Source organism: Alosa pseudoharengus, unplaced genomic scaffold (genome assembly GCF_046254945.1).
Source record: "Alosa pseudoharengus isolate Yale_2024_CS ecotype anadromous, Long Island Sound unplaced genomic scaffold, YU_APseudo_1.1 YU_APseudo_1.1_scf_16, whole genome shotgun sequence".
Classification (NCBI taxonomy): Eukaryota; Metazoa; Chordata; class Actinopteri; order Clupeiformes; family Clupeidae; genus Alosa; species Alosa pseudoharengus.
The window spans coordinates 31,241,034-31,257,904 of NW_027468630.1; the positions used below are offsets into that span (position 1 = coordinate 31,241,034).

General features: G+C 39.5%; 1 long non-coding RNA gene across 1 annotated transcript; it reads right to left on the reverse strand.

Annotated features, from left to right (window-relative positions):
• Nucleotides 1-10,377: 10,377 nt before the first annotated feature.
• LOC143126324 (uncharacterized) lies at nucleotides 10,378-15,064 on the reverse strand. The gene is made up of 5 exons (XR_012987458.1): nucleotides 14,854-15,064; nucleotides 13,697-13,775; nucleotides 13,009-13,077; nucleotides 12,778-12,886; nucleotides 10,378-10,442 (listed from the first exon to the last, which is right to left on the reverse strand). It is a non-coding gene; the product is annotated as an uncharacterized LOC143126324 (long non-coding RNA).
• Nucleotides 15,065-16,871: the final 1,807 nt, after the last annotated feature.

The window sequence follows — 16,871 nt, forward strand, 5'->3', positions numbered from 1 at the left end:
TCATTTTAATGAGAGACTTATGATCCATGAGAACGGAGGCTAACGTTAGCCTATATTTCACGCAAATGACAATATGCAGGGTAGCTTCTAGCTTAAGTTCTAGCCTAAAGTTAAAGTTGACACTCCATTTGAGTTGTTTGTTTTAAAAAAGAAGTCATGGGCTTGCAAGTAACGTTATTGCATAGGCCTACTATAAGGTAGCCTAACTTATAGCTAATCCGTCATAGGCTCCTGTCCTGTCAGTTAACATCCAGCACAATGCATTTTGTGCATTGTAACGTTATTTCAGTCAATTGTTCAATGTGTGGCCAGCATAGGCTACTTTATCAAAGTAATTATCCTCTGACCTCAGGGGGAAATGATTGTCCACCCCTGTCATTATGTACCCTTTGAGTAAGTAATGTTCTCACTAAATCTAAACTAATTGTTTGTGCAGTCGAAGCCCTAACGTTAACGCTAACATTAGCTTAAGCCTAACCTAACTTTACAGTGACTGGCCACATGTTTACCTTCCGTAAAATCCGTTGCTTTTTCATAGGTAAATCCGCTACACCTCTAGATGAAAACAATCCAGACTCGGCTACACCGAAATATTTCGGCAATATGTTTTTATTCTTCATCTTATATCAAGTTCAGCCAGCTTGTTTTCTATGCGCTGTCAGTGTAAACCAAAGATTCTAGAGCGTAGCGTAGCGCGTAGCGCTCTAGAATCTTTGGTGTAAACAACTAGTGCTTGTCCTCCGAGTTCGTTCTTGACTACGGTTGTTAGGGACCTGAAACCGGTCTATACTCAATTTTAGCAGATCAAGTTTGGAAATGAAAGCCATGCATTAACTTGAAAGACAACAATAAGGTTTGGGGGGCTTTATTGTCTACTTAAGAAATCCAAAGTGCTACATTTTCAGATAATTCTGTTTCATTTTATGAGTTAAAGTTGTGAGTCTATCATTAATGTAGATAAAAGATATGAGCAGTTTGATGTGTAAGCCATATTTTTGCATTTTAATTAATTTCCCTAACAAGTACAAGCCCAACATAGTATTAAATATCAACAATTAGTTTTTGATTCACTTAATGTGTACTATGCATATACAAAGATAAAGTTTTTAATACTCAAAGATGATTGACCCAAAAAATGTATAAAGGTGCCAAAAGGATGTGAGCAAGACTAAAACAGCTCCTGTGTTATATTTTGTAAAATGCTGAAATTGTTTAATCACAAGTAAATGACATTACAGCACTTTTCATTAGGAAAGCCAGAATGAGCTGACAAAACAATATAACACTAAAACAGATTTATTGTTTGGAAAGGCACTGTGAGCCATGATTCACAATGGGGCTTTGTTAGGGTTTCTCATTACTATGCAAAATTATGTGAAACAAGTTCAAATGAATCGCAAGATCCTAATAAATCTTTCATCGTAATCTGATCACCCCAGAGAAAAATGGAGGATTAATATGTTAATGTGACACATCAGATAGGGAAATAGCAAATCAAACAGAGTTTTAAAGCTAATTGTTTTAGTGTTCTTGTACCACTTCCAGAGAAGAGCAGTAAGATATTACCATCAAAGATAAGGATTGCACCATTACAGTCAACATTTGACTTGTGCTGCTTTGAGGAGTTCATGTTCACAGCTCTAATACAAAAATAGGGCTTATTTCTGTAGGGGGGGATATGCAGAGCAGAAACATACGATAGTCCTTATCTGTCAACATGTTCTTTTTCATTCCCTTAGTTGTGGTTCAGAAGACACACTGTAACTTCTTTAAATCTCAAAGACCAGTTAATCCTACTGTAGTTGGCTTCCTTTTTTGGGATAATTTGTAGGGGGGTTCCTCATGGAATAGTTTCATCAAATGTAACCACAAAGTGCATGTAGTTTAAGACTCAGGGCCCTCCTTTCATCATATAAACCAAAGGGCATACATGAAATCACAGAATTATCAAAAGGCAAAAGGGTTTGGTCAAAGCAATTCCTTATTTTTAGTTACAGTACATACCAAAATGAACTAAACTTCAGGCATACTTCAGCTTTTCACTGATGTGTGTCTGTTTGGCATCCGCAAGAGCAAATAACAATCACATTTAAACAGCCTAAATTATGATATGTTTGAAGGAATTTACAAAAAGACAGAGATTAAAATCATACATTGAATTTCCCTCAGCTTTATTTAGTGTTCCCACATATTTCCACTTTAGTCTGAAGTTGCACCCTATGGCATACTTCAAAAATCTCAAACATGATTGCCAATGCTATTAAAAACAGACGAGGTCTCTCTTAACACATATTTCTGGTGTCTTGCACCAGTCTGTCAAAACTCATGTACATGTGTCTGAGCAGAACAGACTATCACTGAGGGAGCTTCCCAATCTGAAGGTCATTTACATATTTAATGTTACAGAGTATTTTAAATTGCAGCTGTGCAGTGCAATCCATTTGAGATAATGTGGATCTCACTCAGAATCTGAACTGATATTTTAGCAACAGAGGTGTCACTTCTTAGGTGAGGGAATTTTTTATTTTTTTTTAAAAACAAAAGTTTGAAGAATCTTTGAAATCACGTCATCAAGGAACAAATGGACACTCTGCCCACTGCTCAAATAAAGAGATTTTGGGACATAAAACTGTGTGGTGGGGCCAAGGATCTCACTCCCGAATGTCAGATTGATGTAGTGTCCTGACATCTGCTGTGATACCATCATTCTATCAGTCAGCCCTGAGTGGTGTGGGGCACCTGGTGGCACTGCTGGCGAGCGCTCAATGGCTCCCTGACAGGGCAGGTGGCATGACAGCAACAGCGGGCACCCCAGGCCACCGGAAATGGCGAGGAGAGGTCAGAAGACCGGAATGGAAAAAAATGCATTAAATATATTAAAATACACTAGCAGAGTTCAACCAGCTGTCACAGCCGCTGAACAGAAGCAAAGTCAGTAGATTGTCACTAAGTCAATATGGCCTGATGATTTGAAATGATTCTGTCTGAGGTGCATAAGCAGCTTTTTTAAAACAGAAAAAACTGGGGGGAAAACAGATCGGCACCCAGTAAAAATATGAATATGATTAAGATAGAGTTTATATAGAGCACTGCACATTAAGTAGCTGCTTCACACCTTTGCCAAATGACACAAATATGCCACAGTGAATTAATGCTGTGCTCTCCCTTTTCTCTCCTTTCGCCCTTAAGGTCACACAATGCTGCCCAGGAGCATGTGAACTATTTTACCTGAGGACACATTAGATGCTCTGAGCCACAGGCTTAGCAGGGAACACAACTAAAAATACACCGGCAGAACTGGTATAGGTATTTGCATTTCAATCTGGGATGTATGCATATTAAAAAGTCAGGTCAGGTAGGATATCTAGCAAGCAGTCACTTGTTGGATTTTCACATGTGGAAATGGAATTCAACAACACTTTATATTGCATTAGGGGCCCTCTCATGACATTCTAAACCGCATCGTCACTAGTTATCAAACTTGGAGCGCATGGCACAATAAGGTGTTCCTAGGTTTTTTAATCAGTCATATTGGTGTGTTTGGGGCGTAACATCATCATCTGTCATTCCCTTTAACGGCGCAAAGCGCGATATGTCAAATAAATGCATCGGTATTTTGGCATTCAACGGCGCATTTGAAGGAGGCTGCTTGCATATGGAATAGTCATTCCTAAACCATGCTTTACTAAAACCTAGCATAGCTTTCACGCATTTGCACTCGTCTATTATTTGAACTCATTGGCAAAGTGAAACTAACTTCACCAAGGTGTCAGTCAACGACAAGACAGTTATATGCAGTTACTTTCACTATTGACTGACAATGGGTTACCATCGAAAACATAGGCTGGAAAAAGCAACACTTACCCTAATATTGCTTAAATGACTGAATAAAACAACATTTATCCTGCAGAGGAGTTGCTGCTCGTGACAGTGCGTCTTCAGCTGTGCTCCATACGTGTCTCTCGCTTCTCCCCTAATCACTTTTAACTGTCATTACGAATTTGCAAATGATGGTAAATAACTACTCATCATGAGATGTACAGTATTTCGTAATATCTTTATTCTAATTATGTTTCCCATTGTAATCGTGCAATTTGTAATGTTTTGCATGGACGTGCGCTGGTGTGCGTTCATGAATGATAGAAGGATGGTGCATGCACCTGCCAATATGACTGTTGACGATGCGCTCTTAAAATAACATATAAACAACTCGCCATAGACTTCTGACCAGGTGTACAATAGCGATTTTTTGACAATGCGCCAGGCTCCTCCCTAGGTTGTTAATTGCCACACCCCTGGGCGCATTGTTTAAAAAATAAACGTGCAAAATACCGAATTAAACTTTGCGCGGGTGTAAAACTAGTTTTACGCCATGCGCCAGTGTGCAAAATACAGCCCTAGGTCTCTAAGAATAGACAGACTACTTTAATCACTTTTATGTCAGCCATTATGTAAATGGCCAACCTGAATAAAACAAATTATATGTTATTCATCACTGCCCATATATTAATACAATATTGAATTGTGCATGCATGGTTTTAAAAAGTTTAAAAGAAAAGTTAAAAGTTAAAAACAAAAATGCATTGTTGGCCAAGGGCACATTGCATCAGACCACACAAATCAACATTCATAGATGTTTCATGTTTGGTACTTAAGGTGAACATTAGTAAACACTGACCTAAAAATGATAATTTTCACACCAGCCCTTCATGCAGTCGTTGAATCTCAAGGAATCCTTGGAGCGGGGAAATTAAATAACACAATGAAGGCCACTCGTGCGTGACTTGTCTCATTGCGGCCTGAAGAGAAGCCGCCATCAAGCACTTCTATTATTAGCTGGTGATTAGTCAATGAAGTGTGAGAATGCCAGACGGGTTGTTGAGCCATTACCCCCCCCCAACTCCATCCCATTATCACCACGCTCAGTCGAGGCAGCCAGACCTGAAGGCCTTTGATAGTCTGACACAAGCTTTCCCATAGGCTACTGTGAATCAGGGGCGGAGCTAATGTTTCACTATAGGGGGTGCGACGATCTTTAGTGGGCCCCTATACTGTCGGTGTTTATCCCAACATCATGTTTTTATTTAGTCCACTTCATATTGTGCTTATTAGAGGGTGAGGCATTTTGTTTATGTCCTGATGACCTAGCCTACCGTTTAGTCTGTGCAGGGGCGGACCTGGACACTTTGAGGCCCAAGGCAAAAGATCCCGAGGCCCCCCCCAGCCCCCCCCCCCCACACACACACACCACAACCCTAAAACTAAAACACACTTTTTTCTGTAATAATGGTACGCTGAGGCATACTCAAATACAACAAATATTTATTGGCATAGATGACAATCAAAAAACATTAGTAAAAACCTTTGAAAGTATTACAATTATGAATGGTCTGTGTGTGTGTGTGTGTGTGAGAGAGAGAGAGAGAGAGAGAGAGAGAGAGAGAGTGTAGGCTAGGGGTTTGGGGTCTCTGTGTGTGAATATACTCTATGTAGCTATGTACTAGGGCTGCACAATTAATCGAATTTTAATCACGATCACGATTTTGGCTTCCCACGATCAAATTTGCGTGATCGAGCGATATTTCAAATGCGTGCATAGAACCAACCCGGCAACCCATAGAACGCTCCGCTACAAAACAAATCAAGTGCTCCTTAAACCTGTCTGACCATGTGCCTGCATGCAGCCTGTTCCCTGTACTGCTCAGCCTGATGCACTGGACTAGTGACATTATGTTAACTATTAGTAGGCTAGTTAGACTATACAATAAACGACGATCAAAAATCAAATGTGTGGCACAGCAGAAGGCCAAGAGCTTGTCCCTCGAAGCGGATCATCCATTGTTCGAAAATATTTCGGATTTCAGGCAAGTTAAGTTAACCAAAAATATAAGCAAGGCAGGGCTCTCAACTCATACCGTGAAACACATTACATGACGTAAACCAACACATGCCTTATCTACCTGGATAAATTATATTTTAATATTACCTATATACATATCTCTCTCTCTCTCTCTCTCTCTCTTCTTAATAAATTCTATATTTTCTTACACCTTGAAACCAGATATATTATCCAATTTATTTGTTTATTATTCAATTAAATTGAAAGACCCTGTAAATTCCTCCCTCTCTGTAAAATCTACACAGGAAGGGTTACATTAGCCCACCATAACTTCCCAACTGCTTCACAATTGTGCAGTATCCCATTAATGGCTCGACAATAGGCTATTTACAATTTTCTTTAAAATTTGTAAACACGTTGTCAAAATCAACTTTAATGTACGCACCTTTTGTTTGAGCGGGAGAGGGAATAATAGCCTAACAAACGCACGCAGGAATTACAGAAGTTGTGGGCTAGGCTACTTTCTTTTGCTATGGTTGCCTGTTATCAACACACATGTTAAGCTAATTCAACTCAAGACTTCAAGGCTATCATGGATATAAAACGTTTTTTGGAAACAATGAAAGGGTGGAGGTACAGCAGCAAAGGATGGAGGCAGCAAAACTAGAGGAGTTATTTCAGATGAACAAGGTAGGCAAAATGCTTGTCAAAGCGTTAGCATTACATCTGGATTATACTGAATAATGTTTACTGATGTTAAAGTGCGTACGCTGTTTAAAGCCATGCACAACGGTAAACTAGAACAAAACCAGGGCTTGAAAACGAAATAATTTTTCAAACGTTCCGTTCCGAACGGTTCAGGTAGGCCTGTTTAACGTTTTCGTTCTTGCATGCGTTCCGCCACCAACATATCGGTCCTGAACCGGTTCGGAACGCAAAATATCGTTCGTTCTTAAAGTTCCGGCAGTGTTTGGCGGGCCTATCAAGTCTATTTTTGTGGACTTTACCTTAGAATAGACATACTCATTATTTCCGGTCTGCAGTTAAATCTGCTCGCCACTTTTGCACCCAATATACCTTCATATAACCTATGCCTATAAATAATTTCTTATCAAAAATATTTCTGGATACGTGCTAAACTCCTTAGGGACTGTACAATATTTACCGGGGGGGAGGGCCGGTCGTCAGGGGGGGGAAGGGCCTGGGGGGAGGGCCGAGGAAAATTATTTTTTCCTGATTCATGATATTTTTTCCCCCTGATCAATGATCTGTTTTCGATATTTTAAAAGGTTTGTAGGCCAAAACATGATTCACGTCTCTTTGACAGAGTGGGCGAGTCCAAAAAGTCGCAACCCTACCTGAATCTCCCACAACTCCCCTCGTTGCAGGTGACCCGCGGTTATGAGTCATAAACCAAATATTTTAATGATATTCGGGTCATTTGCGGGCGGGTCAGTTAAAATTAATTAAATATATATTTTCTACAAATAGGCCTACTTAAAATATCACGAGAAGGCTAGCATCAATGCAGTAAAGCATCAATACAGTAAGTCAACAGTAAAGAAGCTGAAGACGCGAGTTAAAATAATAAAGACACCCCTTCAGGAAAAGCGATATAGGCTGGGAAATATTGGGAAAAGTTCTTAAAGAAGATGACAGTAGTACAAGTTATGGTCTATGTAGCCTACTTCTTGCGAAGCCATTTAAAAGTATGACAACAGGAATAAATCTTATGGCACAGACTACACAGCCATATCTACCGGTATGTATAGGTTCGCGCATGCATAAAAGTTACCTTAGTTCGTTGTGTTTGTGACTTTAAACAGTGGATGTGCTTTAGTAAAGCTTTGTGCTTCATTCAGCATTTTAAACCAGTTATTATGACCGCCGCGCAGCGAAGCGGCGGTCATATAGGTTTAGTCAGATTTTTTTTCTTCTTTTTTTTCTTTTTCGCATGCCCAAATTTCCGTCAATGAGTCCCGGGACACTGAAAGACCGGGGTACACGAAACTTGGTGGGCATGTAACCCCACATGGATAGCATGGAACCATCGTTTTTCGTTTTGATCTGTAGCCCCCCCGCTGGACTGGACCCCCCGAAAGGAGGGTAGGGCAGACACAGTTTTCTGTGAATATCTCGAAAACCGTAGGGTTTAGGAGGACCATTTTTTTTTTGTATGTTGATCTCAAGGGGCCATGTCAACCCATTCCATAACCACTCATTTCATGTATAGCGCCACCTAGTTAAACACAAAAAAGTAAAAATTAGGTGTTGTAATTGAAGGTATCTGTGACCTAACATAGTCAAAACTGCACGAAATTGGAAGTGTAGGATCATTATGACACCCTCTGTATGCACGCCAAATTTAGTGGAATTCCGTTCATGGGGGGCCACACAATAAATTAATTTATGTTACTATACACCAACTGGCCTGTAGGTGGCCGGAGACAGTTTTCTGTGAATATCTCGAGAACCGTAGGGCCTAGGAGGTCCACCTTTTTTATGTATGTTGGTCTTAAGGGGGCATGTCAACCCATCCCATTACCACTTATTTCATGTATAGCGCCACCTAGTTAAAAATTAAAAAGCAAAAAATTAGGTGTTTTCATCACAATATCTCTGGCTGACAAGGTCAAAACTGCACGAAATTAAAAGTGTAGGATCATTATGACACCCTCCGAATGCATGCCAAGTTTTGTGTACTTTCGTTCATGGGGGGCCTTACAATAAAATAATTTATGTGTACATTTAGTGACGTACACCAACAAGGATTCCCGGGACACTGAAAGACTGGGGTACACAAAACTTGGTGGGCATGTACCCCCACATGGATAGCATGGAACCGTCATTTTTCGTTTTGATCTGTAGCCCCGTCGCTGGACTGGACCCCCCGAAAGGAGGGTAGGGCAGACACAGTTCTCTGTGAATATCTTGAGAACTGTAGGGCCTAGGATGACCATTTTTTTTCGTATGTTTGCCTCCAGGGGTCATGTTAACCCATTTCATGTGCACACATGTGCACAAACAGATACACACACACACACACACACACACACACATACATTCACAGTAATCATACGTATGACACATACTCACACAGTAGACATATGTACGGGCACATACGCAGGCACACACGCACGCACACACACACACACACACACACACACCCACACACACACTCACACACACACACACCCACACACATAACATAAACATAACACAAACAATCAAGAATTTCTCAGAATTATGAACAGGCAAGATGGAGGTGGGGTTGTATAAAATTCATTTTACATGCACTCTAAAAACAGATTAGTTGTATTAACCATGAAATCAATCAATTTTAACCAATGTCATCGTGTAATATGTGTCCGAATAACAAATTAGTTAGATTGACAAATTGGACTTCAGTTAAGTTTTTAACCAATTTTCGTCAGTTGACAAATTAACCTATCTCACTAGGTTGCACTAACCAATGAGATTGTGTATTAAGTGTCCGACTAACTATTAGTCAAATTGACAAATCTGACTTAGTTAAATGTTAACCAATTTTTATTAGTTGACAAATTAACCAATCTAGCTAGGTTGTTTTAACCATTAGATCGTGTAATATGTGTCCGACTAACATATTAGTCAAGTAGATTGGTTAAATTTTCAACCAATTTTCATTAGTTGACAAATTAACCAATCTAACTAGGTTGTTTTAACCATTAGATCGTGTAATATGTGTCCGACTAACATATTAGTCAAGTAGATTGGTTAAATTTTCAACCAATTTTCATTAGTTGACAAATTAACCAATCTAACTAGGTTGTTTTAACCATTAGATCGTGTAATATGTGTCCGACTAACATATTAGTCAAGTAGATTGGTTGAATTTTCAACCAATTTTCATTAGTTGACAAATTAACCAATCTAACTAGGTTGTTTTAACCATTAGATCGTGTAATATGTGTCCGACTAACATATTAGTCAAGCAGATTGGTTAAATTTTTAACCAATTTTTCTCAGTTGAAAAATTAACCAATATAACTATGCTGTATTAACCAACTAACTGATAACTAAATAGTTTCTTGACAAATAACCAATGACTTAAGGTATTTTAAACAAGTTTACTGTTTAAAGACAACCAGCAACATAACAACCCACCCATACACATATTCACCCACCTAAAACGAAACAAAAAGCATACAGGCTAATATACATAAGCATACATACAGGTGCAGTCACATACATTTAAACGCATAACCATGATCAAACTGGCATGGTGTTGCCCTCATCTGATATGAACTCAATGGATTTACACACAAACACATACATTACAGCACACACCCATACATACTGTATATAAATATTCACCCACCTAAAACAAAACAAAAAGTGTACAGGCTAACACATAACCATGAGCAAATTGGTGCACAATCAGAGCACAAGTTGTACACACACACACACCCACCACTCATACACTCCCACACACATACATACTCACACGTATACCCTCACATACACACACAGGTAAATACGGTCACATACACTGTCGAGTTGTTCCTTGTTTCAGGCATTCCTCATTCTTGGATTTTAGAAGGCCGGCTATATCTGTTGCAGGCTGGAGCGACAGAAAAAAACAAAAAAACAAAACATGAATATGAAAGAAAGTAAGCATATATTACAATTGACCGTGTCCATGAATATAATTAAGGTGCTCTAAGCGATGTTTATAAGCGAAAACATTTTTTGTCACATAAAACAAATATCACCTGACCATCCACTAGCTACCTGTCCCCTGAATACACTGTAAAAAAAGCACGGTCTCTGGACAGCCCAGGCTCCAAACACGGCCAACAAAAACAGCCTGGTCCAGCCTGGACCATAAAACATAACATATTGTTCCAGCCAACCACGGATGAGATGCACGTTCAGGAGAGTTTCAGTTGCATTGGAGGGAGGGGGAGCGAGGGGTGAGCTAGCTCTCTGTTTCCTTTGAATGTCAACAGAAGTGACGTTACCCAAAATCGCTTAGAGCACCTTTAATGCAAACTACTCAGCTTGTGTGACAAATAAAAGCAACCCCACACTAGCAGCGTAGAAGTCAGGTGCGATAGTTAGAAGTAATGCAGATGTGCACTATATACACACCACGAATATGTGACCCTGCAAGGGGAGACCAGTCGCTTTAGTAAAATTTACAAAATTAAGTTATTGTGCTTACATGAACAATCATAAACTAAGCTTTCCAACAATATGTATATCGATGGTATTGCAAAAAGTATCACTAAGATAACCGCATCCAAAGATGGCGTGGTTCTCCTGTCACGATACGCCAGAAGAGGAGAAAATCACCTTTTTAAGTAAATTGTCACGTGCGATAGTGTGAGGGCACAGCTAGTATTAGCCTTACGGTAGCGTGACTTTGAAGCGGATGACTGACTATGTGCAGTTTCATCAACCGAGTGAGTGTCTTTTTCTGCCCCCTAGTTAATACCTGAGACGGTCATAAGGTGTCACTATATAATATAATTAATGTAAAATGACGCCAGGATATTTCTAAAAGTTCGTGCTTTTGACCGTTCGTGCCCTGAAAGGCAAGTCTTTCACATTCATATTCGGTTACATCTGCCAAGAATGATGGAGAGAGCTCACACATTGAGTAATGAGTAATGAGTAAATTTGAGCTATACCGTAAAACCTTATAGCGGCGTGGACAAAGAGAATAAGCTAATGTGTTGAATCTTCACCTAAATAAAGTCAGGGTTTAACAGTAAATGTATGTTCATCCGTGAAATTTGTTAACAATATGAAAATGTAGACTGTATACTGTCGAATTATGTGAAAATGGGAAATTCAACATTTTAACCCGTACGTCTGTTTATCGTGGATTTTCTCAAAATAGCAAAGTGCGCAAGACGACTGGTTTCGCCTTGCCGGGTCACAAATATCCTCTTCATCAAAAGAAAAGCACCGGACATTGTGTACCCCAAACTTTATATGTGACCCTGCAAGGCGAAACCAGTCACTTTGCGCACATTGCTATTTTGAGAAAATCCACGACAAACAAACGTACGGGTTAAAATGTTGAATTTCACGTTTTCGCATAATTTGACAGTATACAGTCTACACTTTCATATTGTGAACAAATTTCACGGATAAACATACGTTTTGACTGTTAAACCCTGACTTTATTTAGGTGAAGATTCAACACAGTTAGCAGCCATTCCATTTGTTCACACCGCTATAAGGTTTTACAGTAGAGCTAAAATTTACTCATTAGGCTACTCGTTACTCAATGTGTAAGCTCTCTATCGTTCTTGGCAGATGTAACCGAATATGACTGTGAAAGACTTGCCTTTCAGGGCACTAACGGTCAAAAGCACAAACTTTTAGAAATATCCTGGCGTCATTTTACGGACCAGGAAAAGTTTTCCATTAACGTAGCACATTTTAAAAGTGGGCCTATAGCCTACACAATCTGTGTACACAGAACTTCTTCTCCCCTTACTTCCCCCAAAATACATTAATTCTATTCTATAGTGACACCGTATGACCGTCCCAGGTATTAACTAGGGGGCAGAAAAAGACACTCACTCGGTTGATAAAACTGGACATAGTCAGTCATCCGCTTCAAAGTCACGCTACCGTAAGGCTAATAATTGCTGTGTCCTCACACTATCGCACGTGACAATTTACTTAAAAAGGTGATTTTCTCTTCTTCTGGCGTATTGTGACAGGAGAACCATGCCAACTTTGGATGCGGTTATGTTAGCGATACTTTTTGCCATACCCTTGATATACATATCGTTGGAAAGCTTAGTCAATGGCCGTTCATGTGAGCACATTAACTTAATTTTGTAAATTTTACCAAAACGACTGGTTTTGCCTTGCAGGGTCACATTTCACAGTGACCCTACACTTCTGAGCAGTAGTATGTCTGTGTGATATCATACCTTATCGCAACATTGCCTGCAGCAGCACTTGCCTTCTTGCTTACAGGACCTTAACATAGATCATCCCCCATCGGACTTGCAAAAGCAGGCTGGGACTGCTGGGTGGCACCTAAAAAAAAATAAAACACCATTTGTCATACATCTGGTTATTGTTGATTAAGATAAAAATCATAGCATTAAAAAAAAAGGAAAGGTAAGTCAATCTGGTGTACAAAAATAAATTATAAATACCTTCTGAAGGCACACTTGCCACCATCACCATCTATGTTAATTCTTGATATCAGTTTATTTGTGAGGACTCTGTCAATAAAAGATAGGATTAAACCAAATTATGCATGCTGTACAATAAATTGAGTTGCTGTACAATTTTTGAAATAATGATTATGATCAGTTTGGCAGATATTCACCGCTCACATTACCACCAACACAATGGTAAACGTGACTAAATTGCAAAATTCAAGACCATTTTAAGTAGCTGCAATAATCATGATTAGTTTCTGTATTAAAGGTTGTATCAGCGATAGCTAGCTCGCTACTCCCTCCCCCTCACTCCCTTTCAATTAAAACTCTCCTAAACGCGCATCTTGTCGGTTATTGGTTGAAATACTTTATTTTGCCTGAGAGTTTGCCAACCCTTGTTGGTAGCAATTGTTTTTGTGTACAGATCTCAGAGCCTAGGCTGCCTACAGAGACGCGGTTTTTTTGACGGCCTGCTTATGGGGCAGACAGCTAGCGGATCATTAGGAAAGATTAGATGAATGTGATAATTTATGTTTGGGCCTTTTTTGGGCCTGAAATCGCTGATACAACCTTTAATGCATTACATAGCACATATGTCAAACAAATTAGAGCATGCACAATAACATACCCCATAGCCCTCACCATGGAAAAAAAATATATTCAAAACACAAACACTTACACCGCGTTGAAGGCAGCAGCGATGGCTACTAGACATCATCAAGTAGTAGGTAGTGCCATCAGGACAGACCAACTTTGACCTAGACAGTTGATGGAGCACACATAGCAACAGACACATAAACAGGGGATAAACTAAACACAGTTACAGACACAAATACATCCTCAAATATTATAATGTTATATGCGATTTAGGGCTGTAACGATACACCAACCACACGATTCGGTTTGCATTACGATTTTTGACCCACAGTTCGATCGAACCTCGACTTTTTTTTTTTTTTGAAGGGGGGGTGCAATAGCCTACCTTGGAACACCAGAGGATTATAATATAATATACTATAATATAACATATCTGTATATATATATCCTGATATCTGTAAATGTATCCTGATATAAAAAGCGAGAATACTAAATTTGTCTAAATTTGTTTATGACAGTACACTTTATGCAGAATAGCCTATAGCCTAGGCCTACTATTTCTATTACAACTCTACCTCTTTAATTCAGCTGTCTGGTTGAAGCCTGGAAATATTGTAAACAAAGTAGCATAGTTGGCTAGCTTATCATAGTCTACTGATTGGACTGTTCAGTTTCCCCATGTGTGTTTAAGTTTCAAGGTAATACTTGTTCTCCTTGGGACAGGCACTTTTGGGAAACATTGGTATTGGGATGCTCAGTCAACTTGAATGCAAGAGTTTCAAACAAATATGTGTAGCATAATGATGCTAAGCAGAGCATAAATTTAATAGTAATTACCTAGTCGTCAGTTAGTCTTTACAGTATGCATCCATGCTTTCACGATTGTGAATGCTTTATTTGGATTGTGCAGGCTGAGTCGCGCGTGTCCATTGAGAGAGAGCGGGGCAAGGAGAGGGGGAAGTTGCAAGCATAGTCTACAATAAAAGTAATGAGCGGTGCGAAATTATGATTTATTTATGTATTTTTGGACAAGGTAGGCTACCGGTAAGTAAAGCGGGAGATGTGTGTTGCTTATAAGCTGCAAAGCACTGTGTGAAACACTAGAAAGGGTTTGTCGCGGTTCTGCCTTTTCACACCACGACACAAGTTTGTGGATATGAGTATCGCGATTTCGGTTTCAAATCGCATATCGTTACAGCCCTAATGCGATTCTACGTGTATGTGTGTGTGTGTCTCTACCTGATGAGTGAACTCTCTTGCGGCGTCCGTATGGAGGTGGCACACATTTGGAATATTCCAGAATGCACTCAGCATTCTCAGGGAAGCAGTCCTCATAACACACAGTCTGTAAACAGAGGGAACAGAAGGAGACTAAGATTAATAAATGGAAAAACACACAGAACATGAAAAGACCATCACTGAAGCACTACTACACTCACATGCATGTTAAATAAACACACGCCTCAGAGCAAGTACCCCCCCCACCCCCACACACACACACACCCCCCAAGTTAGCAAGGTAACGTTAACAACTTTCATCTGTGTCTGGTGTCTGTAATGTTAGCCTTCATGGTAACAGACACTTTAAATGTAGCAGCTAGCTAAGTTAGCTAGAGCTAACCTACTAAACTAAACAAACTAAAACTCTACATACAAACTAAAACTCTACATTCATAACGACATCTCAGACAGAATTATTGCTAGATATGATATTAACTATCATTCCAGATATTCCACATAATGGTGAAGTTAGTTACTGGAAAAGCTAACATTCACAGCTAACATCGCTAACGTTAGTGATGTTAGCTCGCTAGCTAATTGCTAGCTAATTCTAACATATTTGGTTAACATTCCATTATGAAAACAATAAAAGCTATATTTCTAATAAATTCCCGTTTTCAATTGACATAAAAAGTACTGTAATTCTTACCTTGAATGATAAGGACAGGCAGAGTTTGTACAGCTTACACCATAGACTGTATATATATACAGTCTATGGCTTACAGTCAGCTGCATGACAGAAAAGTGACGGTTGAAGCAGAGAATGTCTAATAAGGGGAGAACTGCCACTCTCGGAAAACTTCCGGTTTCTAAACTGTTCTGAACTGGTTGCAGTTCCTTCTGTGGTTCCACATGAGGGCGCTCGTCCACGAGTGCAGAATGCATGGAGGTCTATGGAGCTGTACCCCTCAAAATCCACTTTTCTCGGGATATAATTTTTTTCCAAGTAATTTGAATATTGTTTTCGAAAGGGGAGGCAAAGAAAATACACTTGGTTGAGTATTATATTTTTTAACGTCACTTAATTGTTCTAAAAAGCCTTTCAAACGTGTCAATGACGTCATTCATTAGCACAATGCTAGCGTGTTATGGGCAACAACGACCCAACCTGTAAGAAATCAAAAGGACATAAGTACTCGTTCATTCAACTTTTGACCTATAACCCATGTTGAAGTTATACAAACTACAATCAAATCTGAGATTTGTCAACGGCAATCAGGTGAAAGAGGCAAATTTAGCCGTCTAGCTCCATTGACTCCCATTCATTCTGCACTCATGGCGATCGCCCCCAGTGGAACTCTGGTGGAACTGCAACCAAAATTCGGTACAATGGGACTTAATACGGAGTGGCAAGGCTCTCCGTAGACGGGCTCTGGTTGAAGTCACTGGTGGCTGGAGTTGAAATGTCAATCAGAGGTGGGGGATGGGAATTACTGTGTGTGCGCGTGCTTATCAAGAACATTAAAAACAATCGTAGCCTATGTGAAAATGATTAACTGTTGCCATTTTAGACTGTTACATTGAAATGGCTACTAAACAGATTGATAGAAGTGTACAAACAATAGTAACATTAGCCTAGTGGGCTATTATTACTACTATTGTGATTATTATGATTCTCATATTATGGTGTGACGTCAATTTCAGATCAATTTGACTGATTTAACATTAATCATATTGACCCAAGTTTTATAGTGACTAGGCTACATGTCCCTGTTGGACCTCTTTACAATCACAAGCAAGCCAGCTTGTAAAGCTAAAATAGTATGAAATTATGCTCAACATGGTGGTCAAAGCCTTGACTAATTCTTGACATCAAATTGACATCAAGGAGCCCGCTGGGTAGGGTATAGCCTACACTTTTTTAGGACTAGCCTATACAGGCTGCAACTTCACATGAAAAAAAGTTCACTTCCCCTCAAATAGAAGACACAATTCAAGCAAGTGGCATGGTCCGCACAAAATGCACCGCACTGGTG